The sequence below is a fragment of the Triticum aestivum genome, chromosome 7B (assembly GCF_018294505.1).
Source record: "Triticum aestivum cultivar Chinese Spring chromosome 7B, IWGSC CS RefSeq v2.1, whole genome shotgun sequence".
In the NCBI taxonomy this organism is placed as follows: Eukaryota; Viridiplantae; Streptophyta; class Magnoliopsida; order Poales; family Poaceae; genus Triticum; species Triticum aestivum.
The window spans coordinates 730,016,268-730,040,841 of record NC_057813.1 but is presented as its reverse complement, the minus strand read 5'-3'; the positions used below and the strand labels follow the sequence as shown (position 1 = coordinate 730,040,841).

Genomic DNA, 24,574 nt, shown 5'->3' with positions numbered 1-24,574 from the left:
TGTTCTTTGGATCCTTTGAATGTTTGATTCTTTTGTCATATCATTTTGGTGCATTCTATGGATGCTCAATATAGTGCGAATTTCTTCGTTTGTTCATAACTGGATATGTGCATTTGATTCCACTCATAATATGAGAAATGCACAAATTAAGGAGGAACTCATACTATATTGGCCGTCTAGATTTTTCTTCCATTTTGGTACTTGTTGCCAATGGGGGAGAAGTTTAGAGGGTTTAGGTGAAGTGGGTTGGTTCCTGTCATTCATGCTTATCTACTTTTGTTGTGCTTGCTCATTGCATGGATGTGTATATAGAGGAAACTCCACCAAGTTATTTCATGTGCATATATTGTGGGGGAGTTTCCTCTATATATTGTGGTTCTACTAGCATCAAATTCTTGTGTAGTGTTTCGATGCTAGTACAACTGGTTTTGATAACATCAACTATCTTTGTGATGTTTGAAGCTATCAAAACCACCTCAAGTATACAATTTATTCTCGGATAGATTGAATACTTGTTTTAAATTCATTATATAAACCCTCTTGTTGAGATTGTCATCAATTACCAAAATGGGGGAGATTGAAAGGGCATGTAGCCCCTAAGTGTGGTTTTGGTAATTAAATGACAATCTCTATGGACTAATGTTTTCAGTGAGATATATTTGAAGGTTTTGTCCATAGATAGTGCCTCAAGGATATTGGACGGAATCAAGGATGAAGTCCATATATATGAAGATAGTGCCTCAAGGATATTGGACGGAATCAAGGATGAAGTCCATATATATATGAAGATAGTGCCTCAAGGATATTGGATGGAATCAAGGATGAAGTCCATATATATGAAGATATATTTGCCCTATGCTTTGGTATTAAATGACAATTCATATGGAGCATCAAGTGCATTGGATCTTATATGAAGATATGTTCCATAGTGATGCTTGAAGTGCATTGGGTTGTTTTGTGAAGTCTGCCATCAAAGCATCCGAAGAAGTCCTCATGGTATCCTTCTCTGGATACCCCGTGCACATGGGCTTGTACCTTGCGCACAGGGTCGAGTGTCAACTCTCTGGATACCCCATGCTCACGGGGCCTAGGTGTTGGCTCTCAAGATGCCATATCCAGTGAGGTTTCAAGTTGGTCTTCAGGTACTTCTATTGAAGCCATCAAGATTGGTTTCAATGCCTAATCTAATTATGTTCATGATGGAGTGCACTGGAGGATCTCAAAGATTGATATATTTGGGCTTCTGAGGATCAAGGCTTGAGAGAGTAATCAAAGAGAAGAATTCAAGTTATGGTCTCAAGACAAGATCATGGTGAGCTCATGTGTTGGGTTTCGGTTGATCATGTCTTGAAGCAAGCAACTAGAGTGACGAATTCATTATGCCTCTCAAGAGATTGTGATGGAGTTTTTAAAAGGGCAAGTGTTGACCAAGATGATATTCATAGTGGAACTTGATATGGTCATGGAAGAGTCTTTTGTGATATAGTCTTGAAGCAATGAAGGGAAATGAAGAGTTCATTGTGGCTTTCAAGAAACCAAAATGGAGCTTCGAGTAAAGATGTTGGTTGACCAAGATGAAGCTCGAAGATTATATCTAAGTGGTCAACTCTCAAAGCACAAACATTGTACCACGTGAGATCAAGTGATCTAGTGGTATGGTAAGTAATTGTTAATTGTGCTTTGTTACCTAACCCATGCTATGTGTTTGGTATGTCTATGTGGGTTAGGTGTTTCTCATGGGCTTGCATCAAAAGGAAAGATCTCAAGTAGCCTATGTGTGGATGACATCAAGTGGTGATGGTCATCGGGTTCGAGGAGTCCAAGTGCAAGATGAGAAGCCGGAGGTTATATGCTTTGAATCTTGCGGTCCACATCATGATAATGCTCATGTGAAGATGGGCTTAAGTTAATTCTTCCCTCATTACAATATGAGGAATCAATTCGAGCATCTTCACCAAGTGGTTGTGGACAAGAAAGGGATTCCAACTTGAGACAAGCATTGGAGTCATCACCAAGCTCAAGTTGAATATGCAAGGAAAAGGTATACCTTAGCTAGGTTTTCCTAGTTTTGCCAGTCTCATGGTGCTTGGAGGGAGACCGGATTATAGGTTTGATAGCCGTACTATCAAGAGGGACTCTCGGGCAAGTAGCTTGATCATGTCGCATGTAGAGAGCTCAAACCTTTGCATTACTTGCATCATTATTTATTGTTGATCTTGGGTGGTTCTCTATGTGAGGACCTTGGGCTTTTCCATAGCTTCAAAACAAACCCAAGATCATTGAATTCGGAGTCCGTATGCCAAAGTTATCACTGTTTTAGTGGGCTGCTGCAGGCTGTTCTGGGTACCCCGTGGACACGGGGTTTTTGACCCCCGTGGGCACGGGGCCCCGTGCACACGGGCCTGTACCGTGCGCACGGGACCCCGTGGGCACGGGGTCTAAACCCCCGTGGGCACGGGGTGTCCAGGAAGTGTCCGTTGGAGCCCCAACGGCTAGTTTTGGAAGTTGCCTATAAAAGATCCCTTCCTCCCCACTGGTTTGGGGGTTGTTCATTCACATTCTAAACATCATTTTGAGCCTCTTACCACCTCTCCCAAACCCATATCTCCCTTCTAAGTGAAGGGTGATTTGTGGATGGATCTTGGAGTCATTTGTTGATTTCCTCCATTGCATCCCCTCTCTTCAATCTCCCACTTTCTTGAGTTGCATCTTGTGAGATTGAGAGAGTGAGTTGAGCATTTGTTGCTTGACCTTGCATTGCATTTGTTGCATTGGTTTGAGCTCCCCGCATCGATTTGTTCGTGTGAGAGCCCGTGAGTTTATTACTCTTGGAGGCTTCGCCTCCTAGACGGTTTGGTGATATATTGAAAAGATTGTGAAGAGGCCTATGTGGCCAAGGTTCCCTCGGAAGCTTCCTTTTGTGGTGTGCTCCGAGGAAGGGTGTTCAAGTGGCCTAGGTGGTCAAGTTCCTCCGGAAGCTTCCGTGGTTGTGGTGTGCTCCGGAGAGGTTTGTAAAGGTGTGGTGGTCGCCTTCAAGACCAACCCCGAGTGAACCGAGGCTCATCCGTTGGGGGTGACTCGAAAGGGAGAATACGGTGAGTCACTTCGTGACGCCCCGGAGCTTTGGCTACGACACCGCTCTAACGGAGATTAGCACTCTCACGAGTGTGAACTTCGGGATAAATCCGCGTCCCCGACTCACTTGTGGTTATCTCATACCCACACTCTTTACTTTCTGCAATTCATACTTGCCCATATTGATATATCTTGTGATAGTTGAATTGCTTAGTTGTTCCTTCATTTCCATATCTTGTGATATAGTTTGTGCTTGCTAGTTTGCTTAATTGCCTATCTTGTTTAGCATAGGTTGTTGGTGCATTTAGTTGAGCCTAGCATATTTAGGATTTGTGCTTGAAAAGTATCCGTTAGTTTAATTCCGCATTAGGATAAAGCCAAATCCGTAAAAGTTTTAAAACTCCTATTCACCCCCCCTCTAGTCGTCATCTAGATCATTTCACCAACCTTTAGTACCGGTTCCTGCCACGAACCGGCACTAAAGGGGTCTAACCTATAGTCCCGGTTGGAGACACAAACCGGGACTATATGACAATTTTCAAACTTGGAAAAATCATAACTAAATCATCCTAATTCAGAAAAATACATATAATATATCAAAATTTGCAGAACAAAAAGATTGATCCGCTGAGACAACAATTTTTCCATTTCGATTTTTTTTTAAAATCTCAAAATTCCAAAGGGGAAATAGAGTTTTGGACGTTTTTAGACGTTTTGTGCCTTTAGTGCTAGGGTTTAGATTTCAGAGTTTAGGGTTAGGTTTTATGGTTTAAACCCTTAGTTTTTACTATTTAGCATAGAGTTTCCGACGTTTTAAGTCTCGGGTTTAGGGTTTAGGACAATTTTTGAAATGACAAAATTGTAAAAGGAAAAAAAGATATGCTCTAATTTATGTTTTTTAAAATTTTGGTTAAATCTTGTCAAACCGGTCAAACAACTGATTCAAGAAATATAGAGTGTTACTAAATAATTATGCAATAATATTAGTGTTACTTATTCAAGAAGTATTAATGTTGCTACATAATTTCAGTTTTTTTAATTTTGGTTAAATCTGGTCAAACTATGGTCAAACTACTTATTCAAGAAGTATTAATGTTGCTACATAATTATTAAAGAATATTAGTGTTACTAAATAATTATTTCAATTTTTTGAATTTTGGTCAAATCTGGTCAAACTATGGTCAAACTGTGGTCAAACTTATTCAAGAAATATTAGTGTTACTAAATGTTTTTTAGAGTAATGGTTCCAAACTCAAACGGTGAAACGTGTGACCTAATACTCAAGCTAAACTGCTGAGGGTTAATAGGATTGACAGCTTACATTTGTCAGGAAAACAACAAGTGCAGACTTGGAAACGAGGGAGAATAGAACCCGAAAGTTAAGCGTGCTCAGGCTAGAGTAGTGAAGGATGGGTGATCATCCGGGAAGTTAGATGATTTGGAATGATGAGGGGTGATTAGAGATTAGATATTAAATTGAGCAGTGGTGAGGAGTGATTAGAGATTAGAGGTTAAAATAATTCAAAAAATTGAAAATAAAAAAAAATCAAATATTTTTTACCTTTAGTACCGGTTGGTAACACCAACCGGTACTAAAGGTCCCCATACCACGGCGCGAGCTCACGCCACGTGGTGGGCCTTTAGTGGCGGTTCGTGCCGAACCGGTACTAAAGGGGGGGGGGCTTTAGTCTCCACCCTTTAGTGCCGGTTGTAGAACCGGCACTAAAGGCTCTTACAAAACGGTTTTAAAGCTCCGGTTTCTACTAGTGCTACCTCGATAGAGAACTTTCCTCGTGGCCTGATCCTTGATCAAAAAGAATAAAGGATGGAATTCGATGAATACATGATTATCAATGGTAATGCGATGAACAAAGAGAAGATTTTTGTTGGCACTAGGAACATGCAAGAATTTTCTAAGATGAATCTTGCGAGAAGGGGTATGTATAACCGAATGACCTATGTGACGTATCCTCATACCTGCACCACTTGCCTTGTGAATTTGGTCTTTGCCATGATATTTCTCACGAAGGGTCACCTTCTCAAGTTCTCCCGTGAGGTGGTTGGTAGCACCACTGTCAAGATACCAATTAGTATCAACACCATATGACCCATCGGCGGCGGCAGCTACCTTGTCATCTTCATCAGAGGAGGCATCGTCTTCATCGAAACGATACCAGCAGTCCTTGGCCGTGTGGCCCGGCTTGCCGCAAATCTGGCAACGTACGACATCAGGACGTGATCTGCCCGAGCCGCCACCGCTGCCACCCCCGCCGCGACGGCCCCTGTTGTTGGCGAAGTTGGGACGTCCGCCGCGAGAGGAGTTGCTGGAGCTGCCACCACCTTGCTTGCCCTTGTGTCGGGGAGGACCGCGAGAGCGCGAGGAGTACCCGCCGCACCCGCGAGTGGCGGCGTTGGCCGAGGATTTGATGCCACCGCCGGTGTTGTGAAACTGTGCCACACGCTGATCAAAGTTGCACAGCACGGAGTACAGCTCGTCGATGGAGACCAGTGTGACACGGGCGTCGAGGGCGGAGACGAGAGGCTGGTAGTCCATGTCCAGCCCATGCAGCAGGTAGGAGATGAGCTCATCGTCCTGGATGGGCTTGCCGGCCGCGGCGAGTTCATCCGCAAGGCCACGCATATGAGCGTAGTATGCAGCAACCGATTGGGTGCCCTTCTGTGCATTGATCAAGGCAGTGCGAATATTGTTTACACGGCTCAAAGATTGAGAAGAAAACATGCCTGCAAGCGCCACCCAGAGGGTGTGCGTGGTGGTGACCGTGGTCACCGCGATCAGCACTTCCTTGGAGAGGTTGTTGAGGAGGTAGCCGAGCACTTGTTGATCTTCCCTCACCCAGATGGGATGGAGAGGGTTGACCGTCGACGACTCCTTGCCGTCCTTGTCCTTGGCGACGAGGAGGCGGGTGGGTTCCGGCATCGTTCCGTCGACGTAGCCGAAGAGCCCAGCTCCCCTTAGCTGCGGCGTAACCTGAGTTCGCCACAAGACGTAGTTCGTCCGGGAGAGCTTCTCCGTGACCTGACCGAGATTGCTTGGGGCGGCGCTGGAGGAAGACATGGCTTGGGACTATGGAGCAGCTAGGGTTTGGAAGAGGAGGCTCTGTATACCATGTGCGAATAGGCGAAAGCGTCTTACCCATCGTGGGGGCACTGTTGCGTGTTATATAGGCCAGAAGCGCACCTCCCTGGATAGCGCATACAGTAGTTTAGATTACAATCTTGAGAAGAAAGAAAGAAAGAGGTAGAAATAAGGACTCTAGTTAAGATAAACCTCCTTCCTAACTACCTAACACATATGCGCAAGTAATGCAATCCTCCTGCCACGCTACAACTTGTGTTTAACACATAGAACCTTACAAAACGGAAGAGTAGCAGCTCGTTAGTCCTATAAAGTCAGGTGATCGAGCTTGCGACAGTCCAATATCTTCTGGTCTAATTGCATAGGTTGTATTGCCAAGCTGAATGCGACAGATGACTAACCTTGTTACAAAACCCTACTGCCCATTGTGAGTGATCTGTTACAGTAATAAAATTATCTTCTCTGGACTTTGATATAATAATAAGAGCATGTACCGCGTATGATCCACTGGATCGTAAATATACCTCATTAATAGTAGAGTCCAAAGAGGGGGGAAAAAGACTATGAAACTATAAATTGATGTGTAATTCAGACCGTCGAGCAAGAGCAAGCAACTCTCAAGCAACAGCAGCACTTAGCCAGATCATTTTCTACTTCCAAGCTCCAACTGCTCCCTGCAGCTTCCTTGTGGCAGCCAAAAGTCAATCTTGGGAACAGAGTTGCCTATTTGAGCTCCAAGCAGTAATGTTCATCTCCAATCAATCGATCCTTCAAATCTTCAGATCTCAGAATTCATCATGCTGGTGTCAGCATTTTTTGCCTTTTCTTTCTTTCTTGCATGGATGCCCTCGATGCCTGTATCTAACAGGATTTCCCAATCTGCTGCTGATACAGAATCCTCACTCTTGCCCTCGCTACCACCTTGTTCTTCATCACCAATTTCCAATAACTGATAGTGCGTCGTTATTTGCAACCGCAACCCTAAAATATAAAGGAGCATGTACTTTAGTACTTCTCCGGCGTCATAGGGAACAAAAACATGGATATAGCTAAGCAGGCAGTATGTGAAGATGATCTTTACGCAGTAGATTTGATAACAAGAACAGAAAATACTAGTTACCTTCGCCACCCTGCCAAACATGCAAGACCTTCGACCCTTTACCGAAAAAGGGTTTCCCCCCGCTTTGTATTACAAAGCAACCAACACCGATACAGAGGAGTGCTTGGGCGAGAAGCACAACAAGCCCAAATGAAAGAGAAAGAACAAAGAAGAAGAAAGAAATGCCAACAACGGCAGCTCGACAAAGCGCGGATGACCCGCCACCGCTGCGCCCTCCGAAATTGACCCACCACAGACCCAGGCTCCGACCCGCCGCGTACCAAGCAGCACCTCCAGCAAGGGATGCGACGTCGACGACGCTGCTGCCCGGACGTGTCCTAGGGTTTCCCCCGGCACGCGAAAGGAAGTGGGGAATGGATACATCCGACACCCTCCAAGAAGGGATGGTGGCAACCGCAGGTGTCACTGCATCGGAGCCGGAAGAGAGCCGGCAAGGGATTTCTCCCGCACTCCAAGACCCTTTCACGTCCATGAATGTTCAGTATCCTCTTGAGCCTGGGGAATATGAAGCACTCACCAGTTTACCACAAATTATGACTAAATCAGATGCAGAAATATTTGGTATGTGAGAGCTTGCGAACCGACAGGCATTTATTGTAATATTTTTTAATCTACAATCTATGATAGTATTAGTTGCGATGAGATGTAACATGCTTGTTTCGTAAGGACATACTTTACTAATTACCTGAAACTAATGGAGCACCACAAATAAACATGACCGTCTTCTGTACCTGTTACTGGAACTGGAAGATTGGGATGGGAAACGACAGAAAGAACGGCAGACCTATGAGGTAGTGTACCAGTGCACGCATTCTTCTGCATGTCCCATATCTTTATTTGAAAAAACAAGGCGTGCATTATTACAAATATTATTATTGCATTGTATAAATATTCTTTTCAATGAAATAGCAGACCTTGGCGGTCTTGTCCAAAGAGCCAGTAACCAAATACTTCTGACTGTCACGCGTGAAGAAATCTAGGCACCTCACGTAATGCGAATGCCGAGACAGGCTATACTTGTATTTGGGAGAATCAAGACTACAGACCTGAACACCAATCATAAGAGCTTTCGATCAAGGTATGTTAGAAAAGGAAACGTACTCCATCTTAGAAAGAATGAAGAGAGAGAAAGTAAACCTGTATTGTGTGATCCTTCAAACTATCAGTAAAACTGACAAAACTGTTGGGGTCCTCTGGGTTAAATGCGACTCCACAAACATAGCCCCAGTGTTCTTCAAATGTTCGTATGCACTTCCAGTCCCAGTCCCAAAGCCTTATTTGTGCACGCGATCCTGACAGCACATACGGCTGGGTCGGATGAATGGCTAGTGAACGAACACCAAGATTATGAGCTTTGAAACTCGTGATTTTTTCCATTTTATTTTCATACTCGTACACATGAACAAAACCATCACTTGACCCAGCCACAAACCATCGCCTTCGATTTCGTGCAATGAATTTGACACAAGAAACTGCATTGACAATGATTATGTAATTAGCATATCAATGTATTGTGGGAGAAACTTGTGTTAACAAGTCTGAAGGATACCTATTTCTGACCTTGAGGCTTCAACCGAACCTACCAATTTCTGTCGATAAAATACAAATGAGTCATCTGTTAGTCCAAGGTGCACAGAAGAATGGTACAATTGCCAATTCAAGTCAGGATTTTTTTGAAGACCCTTTACATTTACAAATGGCAAATGAAATACTACAAAAGATAGGGATATACCGAAAAGGGCTTCCCCCGCTTTGTATTCTGAAGCAACGAACACCATACACATAGCATTGCTGGGGCGAGCAGCACATCAAGCCCAAAAGAAAAGAAGAAATAAATGCCAACAATGACAGCTCGACAAAGCATGGATGAACCGCCACCGCTGCGCCCTCCGGAAACCACCACCGCCCGAGGCTCCGATCTGCCGTGTACCAAGCGGCACCTTCAAGAAAGAATACGACGCCGACAACGTTGCCGCCCGGTTGAGTCCTAGGGTTTCCCCCGCTATGCGGAGGGAAGTGGAGGATGGCTATCACCGACACCCTCCAAGAAGGAATGGTGGCACCCGTCGGTGTCACCGCATCGGAGCCGGCCGAACCGGCAAGGATTTCTCCCGCACACAAACCCCACCGCCCAACCGGAGCCGACCAGCCAAACCACCACCCAACACCATGCGCCATCGCGGTTGCGCCGCCACCCAAGCTGTCTCACTACGAGCACCAACACGAGGCCAAGAAGACCGAAGAGAAAAGCCAAGCGACAGGAGCAGCAGCACCAAGGCCGAGCGGGAGGGAACCACCTCCTCCGCCGTCGTGCGAGAGGCCCGCTGTCGGTGTCAAAACCGGCGGATCACGGGTAGGGGGTCCCGAACTGTGCGTCTAAGGCTAATGGTAACAGGAGGCGGGGGACACGATGTTTACCCAGGTTCGGGCCCTCTCTATGGAGGTAATACCCTACTTACTGCTTGATTGATCTTGATGATATGAGTATTACCAGAGTTGATCTACCACGAGATCGTAGAGACTAAACCGTAGAAGCTAACCCATGATTCTGATTGTTGTTGTCCTACGGACTAAACCCTCCGGTTTATATAGACACTGGAGGGGGCTAGGGTTACACAGAGACGGTTACAGAGAAGTGAATCTACATATCCGAATTGCCAAGCTTGCCTTCCACGCAAAGGAGAGTCCCACCTGGACACGGGACGAAGTTTTCAATCTTGTATAGTCCAACAGTCCGGCATAAGCATATAGTCCGGCTGTCCGAGGATCCCCTAATCCTGGACTCCCTCACCAGCGCCTCCGGCACAGTCGCGGTTGCCGTCCGCACAGGGCAGCGGGGCAAACCAGGCCACCCCTGGCCCGGCCAGGCCCGCAACGGGCCCGCTAAGCCCCGCCGGCCATGCTGCAGCAGGCTGCGCCTGCTCCGCCAGCACCTCGCCGCTCAGCGCTGTTCCCCCGCCTCCTGGAAGTCTCGCCACGGATCCGCCCCGCCGCCGGCCCGCCCAGGCCTAGATGGTGCCCGTAGGGCCCAGATCTGGGCCGAGCACCGCCGCCAGGACCTACCGCTGCGCCACCCCGCCACCAATGACGCTGCCGCCGTCCAGCCGCCCGCCCGCGCCGCGCCAGGGAACCCCGCCGCCCCCGGTCTGTCGCCGCCTAGGAGTACCCCCCTGGTGCAGCTCCGCCCCGCGCCGGAGAGCCACCGGGAGGGGAAGGTCAGGGGGCCGCCGCCACCAGCAACCCCGGGGCCAGGGCGGCAGCGGGCGCCAGCAACGGCGGCAGGAGGAAGGGGAGAGGTGGGGACTGGAGGAGGGAGACGGCGATGCGCGGCCGGTCGCCCGCAGGGGCAACGCGGTCGCGAGAGCTCGAGGGGGACTTTCTCGAAATAACCTCAGAGTCAATCAACTCTGGTCAGCGAAAACTCCAATATTTTGTCATGTTATGTTATGGCTTCTGTCGACCATCACCAAACTGCTGCGTGCATCTTTTTGATGGAGATAAAAACCTTCTGTTATCTTACAAGAAAATACTAACTGCTCACATAACACAGAAACATACCTGTAGGTCATAGTTTTGCATGTGAACATACCCAAATGAACCTGTTACAATTCTGTATGACAAGAAGTTCAGAACACATCCAATGAACTAACTTCAAAAATGAGGTTTAACTATTCAAATGCCCATATTATGCTACGCACTCACAATGGTTCTGTCCGATTTGCATCAACGGAATGGATCGAATCTGTATCCTCCACCGTTATGATCTGACCAAATGAAGTTCTTGTCAAACACTAGAGAAACCACACCTCCAAAATGGATCTAGGGAAGAGGAAGAAAAGAAAAAACAAAAAATCCAAAATACCTGTATCAAGGAGGGGATTGCCTGCTTCATTGTCAATGCATGAAAGAAAACAGAAAAAAAAGGAAGCATCAGTACAATTCAACTCACCAATGGTGCATTATTCCAATGCCAGAATGCCATAAATGGATTTTGCTGCAACACGATTTGCCGTGATCAACTCGAATCCTCTGTGTCATATAGTGTAACTAATGACCTCTCTCATTTAGCATAGCACAATTCAAAATAGTAAACAAGCTTTGGGTCTGTTTTTCTTTGTTATCGGTGTTGTAAAAGATTTATTCAAGAATGACATCAATATTTCATGACATAATATTTTTAATTTCCAAACATCCCAGACCAATTATTATTTTCATGGGCTCATGGTTCGGTAATTATTGCCTGGCCATTTATTGATAACCAATTCTTCATCTATCCTTGCTTATATAAGGTCCATGCCGTCTGAAACAGTCCGATTCAGTAGGTAAAACAGAACGTAAGAGATCATGTTCTGTAGCAACCTAAATCCCGATCAGTTTTGATAATCCAGTGACTAACAGCACAAATTAGGCGTCAATTCATAGACTCACAGTAGCAGAAACTACAACCTTTCTAGTGCATTACATCACATGCTATGCACAGTTTCGGTCAAACAAGATTGAACACCCCTAGTAAGCAATACTTCACTTATCCCCATTGAGCGCAAAAAAACTGTTTACTTGAAAAAACTGACCTCGAATATCGGCTCTCCTTGTGGGTCACAAACAGCTTTCAATGATACCTTATGCACCATATTCCCCAACTCTTCAGCTTCCTTAAAATGTTCTTTGCAAATGTATTTGGCATCACTACATAATGAATCAAAACCAATTGTACTGCTCGGCAGGATTAAGTCTATCGTCCTTTCTTCTGGTACGTTTTTGTGTTTATTCATTGTCACAACGAGAGTATAAGTGGACCTTGGGGCAACAATTCCATAAAATGGCAGGCATAAGAAGCATGACTGGTCATTGCTCTTCTCCATGAGCACAAATACCAAATTTTCATCTGTGTTGTTTGTTATGTGAAGTGAGCATGGGATCAACTTGTTGGTTCGAACCGAAAGTGGAACTCAACCGGGCAAACGTCAAGAAGAGCGCTGGAGCCTGGGTTTACCTGCAAGAAAATGTTAGATAATAACGAGAATAAACGAGACACGGGAGACACAGATTTTTACGTGGAAACCCTTGCGGGAGAAAACCACGGACGCACGAAAGCGCAATCACTATGATGGAGGAGTATTACAAGCATGAGACGACAGACCGTCTGAGGTGCGACTACATGGGGTATATATGAGGGCAATACATGAGAGTCCTTGGAGGACAAGTAAACGAGTTGTACTCGTACGCGTCGACGTCAACACAAAGGCCCACACCAGTTGTACTACGTCTAGTCCAACATGGTATAATTTGGATCACAATTTAACAATCTCCACCTTGATCCAAATTCCCTCAAGTAGTCGAAGAAAGTAGATAACTCCATCCAAATTAGCATAAACACCTTGTGCGTCAAAGTCCATAGGACTAGTGAGAAATACCAACTAAGCCTGAGCAAAGCTCAAACTTATTGGTAGGAACTGGCTTTGTCATCATATCAGCAGGATTATCATGAGTACTTATTGTAAGGGCATATTTATCCCCAAGTGGTTTTGGTGATTGATGACAATGCTTTTGTGGACTAATCATGTGCGTTAAGTTCTTTCAGAGATTCATGCATTGGCACGAGACGATTTTCTCCCCTCGGTGTTTTATTCAAGACGGTGTAGCTCCTTCGTTTCGTTGTTGGTGGACTAGTTTCGTAGGAGTCACCATAGTATTAAGAGGGGATCCGCTTCGGTAAGACTAGGGTGGAATCAACACGTACACATCCCAATCACACCCATCGTCTTCCTTTCGCATCATTGGAGCTGCCACTTCTCTTCCGTACCTGCTTCGTCCTGTGCTAGTGGTAGTACCGCGGACTACAGCGGTAGTACCGCCGAAGCCCTCCAGCGGTAGTACCGCTCCATGAAGCGGTAGTACCGCTCTCAGCTGTAGTACCGCTCCGTAAGGCGGTAGTACCGCTCGTGGGCTTCGACCGTAGTACCGCAGCTGTTCCGCGCTACTACCGCCTCGATTCGAGACTGGTGTTTTCTCGTGTCGGGTTTTGCGGCACTACAAGCGGTAGTAGAAGCGGTAGTACCGCTCCTACTCCCGCGGTAGTACCGCTCTGGGGCCAATGGCATGTCTTCCTCGCCAGCGCGGTAGTACCGCTGGGTAGGGAGCGGTAGTACCGCCCTGCCCTAGCGGTAGTACCGCTCTGTGCGGGGCTGCTCAGTGGGGTAACGGTTGGAATTGTTCCCCCACTATATAAAGGTGTCTTCTTCCTCCAAGTTGACCTACCTCTTTCCCCCAAATCTCCATTGTTGCTCCAAGCTCCATTTTTGCCCGATCTCTCTCCCTAGCCAATGAAACTTGTTGATTTTCTCGGGATTGGTTGAGAAGGCCCAGATCTACACTTCCACCAAGAGAAATTTGATTCCCCCCACTTATCCCTTGCAGATCTTGTTACTCTTGGGTGTTGAGCACCCTAGATGGTTGAGGTCACCTCGAAGCCATACTCCATTGTGGTGAAGCTTCGTGGTGTTGTTGGGAGCCTCCGATTGTTGTGGAGATTGCCCCAACCTTGTTTGTAAAGGTTCGGTCGCCGCCTTCAAGGGCACCAATAGTGGAATCACGGCATCTCGCATTGTGTAAGGGCGTGAGGAGAATACGGTGGCCCTAGTGGCTTCTTGGGGAGCATTGTGCCTCCACACCTCTCTAACGGAGACGTACTTCCCTTTAAAAGGAAGGAACTCCGGTAACACATCCTTGTCTTCACCGGCTCCACTCTTGGTTATTTCGTGCCTTTACTTTTGCAAGCCTACTTGTTTTACATCCTTTGCTTGCATGTGTGCTTGTTGTTGTTGCATCATATAGGTTGCTCACTTAGTTGCACATCTAGACAACCTATTTTGTTGCAAAGTTTAATTTGGTAAAGATAAGCTTAAAAATTGTTAGTTGCCTATTCACCCCCCTCTAGTCAACCATATCGATCCTTTCAATTGGTATCAGAGCATCGTCTCTTTTTAAGGGCTTTACCGTCCGAAGAGTATGGTTGATGTGGTAGATGAGGTGGGAGAGCACTCCGGTGCGAATCCGATCTCATCTACGGGAGATGGGGGTAACTCGATCTCACGTGAGGAATTCAATGTGGCTTTGGAAACATTGAAAACCTCCATGACGACCGAGGTCAAGGACATGTTTAAGGAATTCCTAGAAGGACTTAAAAAATCTACCTCGCCGATGAAAGTGGGTGATCCCACCAACAAGGTGACGGATGCTATCTCCGACAAGGGGGAAGCTAACATTGAAAAGAGTCCTTCTATTAGTGGTAGAAATGGTACCGGCATCTTTGCCCATGTGGAACCTCCAATTTATGGAGGGCCAATCCCCTCCACTCATTTGAATCATGCCGGTCCTCCTCCTAAATATGAGAAACATGAAGATTTTGATTCTTGGGTCTATCGCTTTAAGCGTCATTTGAAACATGTGAACACTAACCTTTGGAGAATCATTGAAGAAGGTTTTTATCCTCATGACCCAAGCAACTTCACTCCTCGAGAAGCCGTGGACAATCAATTCAATGAGAGTGCTCTCTTCATCATCCAAGATGCAATCCTTCCCGAAGATCTCCCTCATTTTCGACCCCATGTCATGGCTAAAGAAGCATGGAAATGTGTCGAGGGTCTCTATCGAGGAAGTGCTAGCATTCAACGCTCCAACTATGAAGTGGTGCAAGATGAAGCCGATGAGTTTGCAATGAAAGAAGATGAAGAACCTTGTGAGCTCTTTCAAAGAGTAACCAAACTCGCAGTCGCACTCCGAGATCATGGAAGCAAGGACACGGATGACAATTGGATCAAGCGGAAGTTCCTCAAGGCCATGATGCCCTACAACAAGGCCATGTCCTCTGTCATTCGTCAACGACCGGACTTCCACTCCACTACTAGGGAAAAGCCTAGCAGCAGCGCGGGTTTTGGGCCTATTAGTAGCACGGGGGCCGGCGCTACTAATAAGGCGCTACAGCTAACTTATAGCAGTAGCGCGGGTGCCACCCGCACTACAGCTAACGTATAGCATTAGCGTGGGTAAAAACCCGCGCTACTACTAATCTGTAATCTCTGAAATTTTTTTTGAATTTTTTCGAATTTTTTTTTTGATTTTTTTCCCGAATTTTCAAATTTCTGAATTATTTTAACCTCAAATCTCTAATCACCCCTCATCGCTGCTCAATTTAATCTCTAATCACCCCTCATCATTCCAAATCATCTAACTTCCCGGACGGTCACCCATCCTCTCACTACTCCAGCCTGAGCATGCTTAACTTCCGGGTTCTATTCTCCCTCGTTTCCAAGTCTGCACTTGTTGTTTTCCTAACAATAGTAAGATGTCAATCCTATTAACCTCAGGAATTTAGCTTGAGCATGAAGTCACATATTTCACTGTTTGAGTTTGAAACTATTGTTCTAAAAAATTAGTAACACCAATATTTCTTGAATAATTAGTTTGACCACAGTTTGACCAAATTTGACCACAATTTGACCATAGTTTGACCAAATTTGACCAAAATTCAAAAAAAACTAAAATAATTATTTAGTAACACTAATATTCTTGAATAATTAGTTTGACCAGATTTAACAAAAATTAAAAAAACTATTTTTTTTGAATTTTTTTGCCTCCAGATCTTAAAAGCCCCGTAACTTTTTTTCTGTTAGGTTTTTGAGGATTTTTAAAATGTTTAACTTTTTGAGTAGATGATTTTTCATATAAAAAACTTTTTCATCCGAGTTCGTATGCAAAAGTTATGGCCATTTTACAAATTTCCAGAGAGATTTTGCAAATAAAGTCGAAATTCATATTTGTAAATTTTCCCAACAATTAGACCACACTAGTCATCAACCCGTGCATCCGCACGGCTAGGTATTTTTTATCCTCTTCTTATAAATAAGGATTACATTATTGATTCGTGTAAATAAACTACATACACATTAAATAGTAAAAGCAAAGGAATAGTATTTGTTTTACTGTTTCTCTTCTATATAGTTTAACTCAAACATTTCAACATATATTGTGCAAGGCTGAAATATTTAGGCACACCATGATTCACAAAGAACATCATAGAACATTAGAAGAAGACACGGGTCTTGAAAACTTATGAATTCGTCAATCCACCTTAGAATTTACCATTGTTGTAGTTGTGATGAAATGGCTACATACTTAAGGAAAAAAAGTTGTATTCTCGACAGGACCATGGTTCTAGTCATACAAACACAGTCGGACACATCCAATCGGGTGATCCCTGATCAAGTGAATTGAAGACCACAGGTGTGGATATCTCCACCATGATCACTTACAGAACCTTTAGATTTTCGCAGTAAGATGCTAGTAGTAATTACCCTTTCTTCTCTTTCACCATTTGACCTTTTCTCCTTGCGTACAATGTGAACATAGTTTAATATCAAACGACGGGGAGCCTATGCACATAACTGTTTTACATATAATCACTCGATGGAAAACCCAATCAATTTCGAATACAAATTAATGATTCATACAAAAAGATTATGTCGCATGATTTGTTTAACCTATTGCTGTCCTTTTAAGGTGTCATGATTATTGTCCTTGCAAGTTTGCCATCTATCGTATATATACTATTTCACTAAATTTGTACTCTTTTATTTGTAGGAAATCCTACTGAAATTTAGTTCCTTGTTATTTAGTTGACTCGTTCAGCTACTCATATTTACCAAAAAAAAATTCAAATTACTATGACAGTTCCTTTGACCCTCTATGCATTTTTTCCTAAACGTATGTATGGTTCTTAATGTGATTTAACATGTTTGTAAGTTATATTAAGTACTCAACATTCATTACCATTGGCTCCATGTCCCTCCATACGTCGTGGATGCGCCTCTGCCCTAGGCTAGCACGACCTCCTTGTACTTCCTTTTCTTGCTCGCCATACCATTGCACAACTGTCAGTAGCACATGGCATTCCCTCTACAGATCCTTTTCAATTCCCTTGTACCCTAGACGACACCACTGCCAGCTCCTGCTAGGTAAATAAGAAACTATTATCTAGTTGCACATATCTGGTAAGAAAAAGCATTGTAACCATTCAAAAATTACTTTGAACCTTTTCAACTATACTTTTCTAAAAATAACAGATGATCGGGTCTTGAGCATAGATTGGTACGTGCAGAACTCTGTATAGCACCTAATCAGGTCTTGAGAACAGATTGATACATGCAGAACTTTCTTCTAGTGATTGTACATTAGGAATCATCCCAATTTGGCAGGGTTGTACAATGAAACGGTGGGTCAAAGAACACTTCTTGAATTAAGGCATGGGTAACGGGCAACAGCCGAACTTGAACAGTTTCAGGTGCGCTAGTTTGCTGCAATGCATACACCTGGCTGCCTCACATATGATTGCGGCAACCAAGTCTTAAACAAATACGGTTGGTATGACTCCTCCTACTTTAAACTTTGGCTGCAATAAGCTACATAGATACACATATATGTTCTGTTTGTGCCTGGTTGGCAGTTAATAAGATTCAATGGCTGGAGAGTACCGACTGGAACATGTGTTCTTTTAATCAATTGCATAACGGACTATCCTAACCATATCAACTTTACTGAATGATCCTTGTTTAACTTAGCGGACATATTAATGTTTCATGTTATGGGACCTGCAATTATGCTAAAACCACTCAGTCCATACAAAAACATCTGGGTCGTCCTGAACTTGCAAGTCAAAATTATATTGATCTTATAAAATCAATTCAACGCATGACCCATAGCTAAGCAAGATAGTTCTAGATCTGACATGATCTTCTAGGGAGGTGGACACGCTTAGTTTACCGGCTCACTGCTGCTGCACATGGCTGCATGAACATGGCGCTCCATAGTGATGGTGCTAAAGTTTAATCTGTTATGAGACCTGCAATTATGCTAAAACCAATCTGTCCATACAAAAAACATCTGGGTCGTCCTGAACTTGCAAGTCAAAATTATATTGATCTTATAAAATCAATTCAACGCATGACCCATAGCTAAGCAAGATAGTTCTAGATCTGACATGATCTTCTAGGGAGGTGGACACGCTTAGTTTACCGGCTCACTGCTGCTGCACATGGCTGCATGAACTTGGCGCTCGATAGTGATGGTGCTAAAGTTTAATCTCGCACAAATTGGAGAGACAATGGGGGAGGCAGAGACATGTGTCAAAGTGTTAGGAAATTTCACGCTAGCACCCACATATGAACGACCCAAATCTAAAGCGCACACACAATGATATCGAGCCTACAATATCCCCGGGTCTGGAGGTATTCCGAAGAAGCTCATGGAGCGGCTGTCCTCCTGCCGGCCTGTACTCGTCATTGTCTCCTGGCATTAGCCTCCTAGGCACTTCACCTCATCGGGACAACGCGCTTATGAGCTTCTTTTGTAACCGACCTGCAGGTTTCCTTCTCCTTAAAGTACATGCCTAGTTGGTGTTTTTATTTTCATGGAGATCTTCGAGGTTTCTTGCCCTCCGAGAATATGGAAATCATCCACACGTCTGCTTCTAGAATAAGGAACTAAGATCCATTAAAAAAGGAATACGAAATTTGTCCCTCATTGGTGATTGCAGATTGCTAGCAACACAAAATTCTAATGCTTACCTTCGAATAGTCTGGCCTTCCAGAAAGCATGCCGCTGCTGGAGTGTCCGCAGGGGAATCATTGCCTGCTCCAAATGTTGTTGTTGGTTGTTGACTTGTTGTTAGGGAAGATCGGCTGCTGCAGCTGGATGCGCATGAACACAGGAGATGAATTCTCCTCGCAAGTGCATCGGCCGTTCAATTGGGGTTGTTTTCTTCCTTTTATTATGGAAAGTGATTAGATGCGTTTTATCTTTCTTCCTTCTAATTTTTTTAGAAAAGAGATGGAAAGAGGAGTCTGATTGTCCCACGTTGGTTTTTTCTGAAATAAAACTGTCTCACGCTGGTGGAATAGGTGAAGCGGGCCTCAACTTCTTAGTTCCAACCCTGATTTTTTTCTATCCTGAGAGAAAAGGAGAGAGACCAAGTACATGACGACTTGCCTACGTGAGATCTGATGTACATGGGACCTCATGTTTCATCCGATGGCTACAAACACATCATAAATTAATTGGACGGTTTAAACTTCTTAATTTTAAGGATTAATGTGGTGCCTCGTATGGTGCCTCCAATTAGTAAATAAGAGATATCACATGGGAAACTTATTTTCTTTTATTTTTTTGACATTCTTATCATTTTCTTTTATTTTTTTAAAAACTAAAAAGGCGGTCCACCGGGGGGAGGGGGGGGGTAGACTTTGAAATTTTTGCAAATAGGCCATACCCCGCGCTACTGCTATGGCAGACGATTAGTAGTAGCGAGGGGTTTATAACCATCTCTACTACTATGGCATGGTCCAGGGGCCACTTAGTAGTAGCAAGGGTTAAAAACCCGCGCTACTGCCATCAACTTAGTAGTAGCGAGGGTTAAAAACCCGCGCTACTACTATGGCATGTCCCGGGGGGCACGGTAGAGACCGCTTAGTAGTAGCGAGGGTTATAAACCCGCACTGCTGCTATCAACTTAGTAGCAGCGAGGTTTAAAAACCTGCGCTACTAGGAAGTAGCAGTAGCGAGGGTTTTTAACCCTCGCTGCTGCTAAGATTCTGTGTATAGGCTTTTCCCTAGTAGTGCTCCATGACCTCAAGTGAAGTGTTGGATGAGTTCGTTGCAATGAGCATTTTGGACAAGACCGCCGATAATGCGGTGCTCCGTGCTCAAAGGGCAAGGAAGCCCAACCTTGCTTTGAAGGCCAAGGTTATTCTGGAAGAAGAGGAAGAAGTGGAAGATGAGGAAAGCAATCCCGAAGACACCAAATTTGATTACCATGAGCACATGGCCCTTGCTTCAAGACAATTTTGGAGCAAGAAGAGTTCAAGACCCAACTTCAACAAGAACAACTCAAGTGGCGTCAAGGGCAAGCAAAGAGTTAGAACTTTCTTCAACTGTGGCAATGTGAGCCATTTTGTTGCGCATTGTCCTTATGAGAAGCGGGAAGACAATGGTGGTAAGTTCATCCGAAAAGACAAAGCCAAGTCCTTCCCCAACAAGAACAACTTCGCCAAGAAGATTCCCACTCGTGGGTTGGTGGTTCAAGAAGAATACCAAGAGGATCACGACGATGATGAAAATGAAGAGGCAATGGCCATGGCGTCCGTTGCCATTGCTACTACTCCCCGGGTGTCTCTCTTTGATTCACCCAATGAAAACATCACCGCCAAATGCCTCATGGCTAAAGCTTCAAACAAGGTAACCCCCAACATCACAACCACCATCATTACTAATCCCTCCTTGGAGGATTGCATTGATGAACATGTTGAGTCTAATGAGGAAGTGAATGAATTTGAGTCTTTTATGAATAGGCTCAAGGGTAAGTCCAAGAAGCACTTTGTTGCTCTCTTGGAACAACTTGGTTAGGCCAATGACATGATCGAGGCGCACGAAGAAACCATCTCCATGATGGAAGGTCATAGTCGTGACTATGCCGATGAGATATCGGATCTCTCTAATGCTCTTGAGGAAGAGCGTGTGCATCGTTTGACTCTTGAGGAGTCACACAATGATGACCATGCTAAGTTAAAGAAAGATCTTGATCATGCTCTTGTCGTGTCTCGTGTGCTAACCTCCGAGAAGGCTAAACTTGGGGTTGATCATGCTAGACTCAAGGAGGAGTTTGAGATACTTGACAAGGCTCACAAGGTCTTGAAGGGTGCTCATGCTAACCTCAAAGAGTCTCATGCTCAACTCCAAGTTAAGCTAATCAAGGAAAAGGCCACCTTTCCTCATATGGTATTAATTGATAACTAGTAGAGTGGCCCGCTCGATGCGCGGGCTAGAACTTTTATACAATTTACTAATAACATAATATTAGTTTCTCAAAAGAATGAAAAAAAATATTACTTAATTGTTGTAAAGAAAAATGGCAATATTTGTTTTGGTTTCTATTTTTAAAATTTTGAATTTATAGTGCCGTATAGTTACTTAGAATTATTCTATATATGAGTGAATAGTGTTGTCAAAGAAATCACATGTATCATGCTTCAGGAAATGAGTATTATTGAAAAGTGATGGATAATTTAGTTTTGCATTTTCTGAATTGTATATTTTGGTTCCAAGGAAGGAATAGATTAAGATCCGCATAGTGCCATAGATGGAAAATAAACTTTAAAACAACTACGCAATTTTGTGGTTGGTTGAAAGACGACTATTAAATTTCCAAGGTTATATGACTTTTAATATTATATATGAGTAGTAAGTTGAGTACAACACATATGTTAATTTGTAATTCTGTTTGTCATGGAAAACTGGATTAAAAAAATCCCATCCTTGTATTACGTATGATATTATTTTAGTCCCCGTATAATAACCCTCCATTATGCCCACCCAATCATTTATTTCACCTTTTCCTCTAACTATCACTTTAACCATTATGTTGTGCATGGCCGACTCTTTGATTTATCTAGTAACGTCAGTGCCTAAATTCACCATGAACTTCTTTATTTGTTACATGCACAATGTCATGTCCCTGAAAATCTTAGTGACGACAATATCATTATTTAGGGTCGATCGGCTTAAAATTAGTACTCGAAATTCAAAATAGAGAGAATAAAGAAGGAAGTAAATTATCATGCAACCTTATTTTCTATTTCATTATTTGTTGTGGAAAGTTCCATTTATTTAGTTCGGCATGAGTAATCTGTTCGCGTATGTGCGTGTGCGCGCGTCGTGTGTGTATTATTTATGCTCGCGTCAATAATGTCCTTTAGTGAACAATCACACGTACCAAAAGGAATTCTCTAGGCATTATTAAACACAATAATACTAACGCTATGTTGTTGTGCTCCCTTCAACGTTTGTATTGTTGCAATTTCTGCCAATGAAATTAATATCAGTTTTACTTTGGGCACCAAGCAAACTTCACAACAAAGGTTTTTTTATCTCTCTTGGGTTCTCTATAAAGAGGTTTGTTATGCTTTCATGGATTATCTATAAAGAATCATAACTCTTGATTTTTTATTTTGATCAACCATTTTAAATCAAGATGTAAAATTCTTGGATTTCACATTTAATATGTCAACAGTCACACCACCTTTCGCATCCGAGGAACAGGGAATAATCATAGAAGCTAAATCTTCGAATCCGAATTGTGCATATGCAGTTCGAACTTGCTCGTAAAATTTACATCTATTTCACACATAATTAGTTTCTTAACATTTTATCATTTAATTTTTCCATAAAAAGGGAACAAAATCATATAACATAAATGACCTTTTTTCCTTCTTAGCTTCTCTCATTAATTTTTGATCTACAACATATGATTGTTAACCTACTTATTTGTTATCTAAAATGTACCAATTGAATTATTGTATGTCCAATCCAGTTGAGATATCTATATTGTAAACAATTACTCTTTTTACTGTGTTGCTTTAAATTTGAAAATTATTTTAATTTGTAATTAAAATTGTTATAAGAAGTAAGAGTGCATAGATGAGAAAATCCTTTAAAATAGCTTATCAAGCCTTGAAGGAGAGAAAGTTTTATCATCTCGTGACTTGATGTGCATTGAAACATATAGCAAAGCCACTACAATGATATGTAGGTGAGTTATCCTATCTAGAATGGAGAAAGTAATTCATTTTTAATCAAAGAAAAGAAATAAAAGGCGAGTTAGCAAGCCGGAAAGACAATATTCTGCTTAATCAACTCAACTCTTTAATCCCTGTCTAGTAACATGGTATGAATTGTTAATAAGCTTCCATTTGAGTCCACACATGTAATGTGCATGTAATTTTCTCACACTGTCTTACATTTACATAGGCATTCTTCCCCAAAGCTCAATGTTTTTGTCCATGTGACAACAATTTCTATGAGTGTACGCGTATCTAAAATGTGTTCCATCCGGGAGGATCGTGCTTGGGATTGCACCGGAAAGATTGGACATACGTGTGTGTACAATAAATATAATCTTATGTATATGTACCAGCCTCGCAAGAGATCTACAACACTGCAGTGTGACCCCCAGGGGTATGTTTTTCTATAATATGACGGCTCAAAGATATATACTTCTTGCCTTTTTCATGAGCGATATGTACACTTTACCTGTCCATGCCACGACTTGATAAGGCGAGCTCGATGGAGATGATGAGGTTGTCTACTTACCTGTGACCTTGGGGATAACCATGCTGGCGTGGCCGATGTTTTAGACGTTGAGCGGTCGACGTCGTGCTTGTCCACGCGATCACCTCGAAGGAGGGTTTCGACAGCTTATCTGAATTTGATGGTCTGGACATGGGACAGTGTCTTGATCATGTAAGCATCAATCTTCGCTCCGGCATCCGCCGGCGAATTGTTATCTGCGGGAGCGGGTTCCGCGGAGGGATGTAGGCATCCTTGGATTTGCTTTCCCCCCCTCAATTTGATTAGCTCCTAGGTTGCACTTGTCAAATAAATTTATACCATCGGAAAGTCTAGATGAATTCTCCCAAAAAAAAAGAAAAAAAGGATACGTACAATTTTTTATGAACCACGTGAGATCTATCTTATATGTTTATATTAGGAAAATGTTGCATACATGAAGGTAGAATGCACCACATGAGATCTTTTTTTAAGACAAACGTGATATATCTATCCTATGCGTACAACACCACATGAGTATTTATTTCATCTAATATTTTATTTAAACGTGCGTGCATGCAGGGCACAATACACCACGTCAGATCTAGTTTTTTCATCTTCTGTTTTTTAAGCGTTTTGCTTTTAGGATGAGAAGTCTAGGACTTGCTTTCTTTTTCTCCTTTTCTTGAGTGTGCTATTTCTCCTCCCCAGGTAAGATATGTGCGCTTAGGTGGAGCTGTCTCCCTTTTTTTTAAGATGCGTGCATGCAGGGCACAATACACCACGTCAGATTTATTTTTTTCAGTTTTTTAGGCGTTTTACTTTTAGGATGAGAAGTCTAGGGATGACAAGTCTATGGCTTGTTTTTTTCCTTTTCTTGATGGGAGGGCGTGACTGTCCAATTTCTCCTCCTCACGTAAGATATGTACGTGCGCTTAGGTGGAGCTGTCTCTCTCTTTTTTTTGCGTGGCAAAGATAACTTATTAAGGGCATTGGTGGGTAATATTTTTGATCTTTTAATCCATTGGTTCTGCTTGCCTGATGGGTTTAAATTGATGGCCGGATGTTTCTAATTATTATGAGATTTTCTAGACTAATTCTCTTTTTTCTTGATACCCCATAAAGCACTT

General features: G+C 43.4%; 1 pseudogene; it reads right to left on the bottom strand.

The window, feature by feature from the left end:
- Nucleotides 1–4,844: 4,844 nt before the first annotated feature.
- On the bottom strand, nt 4,845–23,620 carry LOC123158646 (uncharacterized; annotated as a pseudogene).
- Nucleotides 23,621–24,574: the final 954 nt, after the last annotated feature.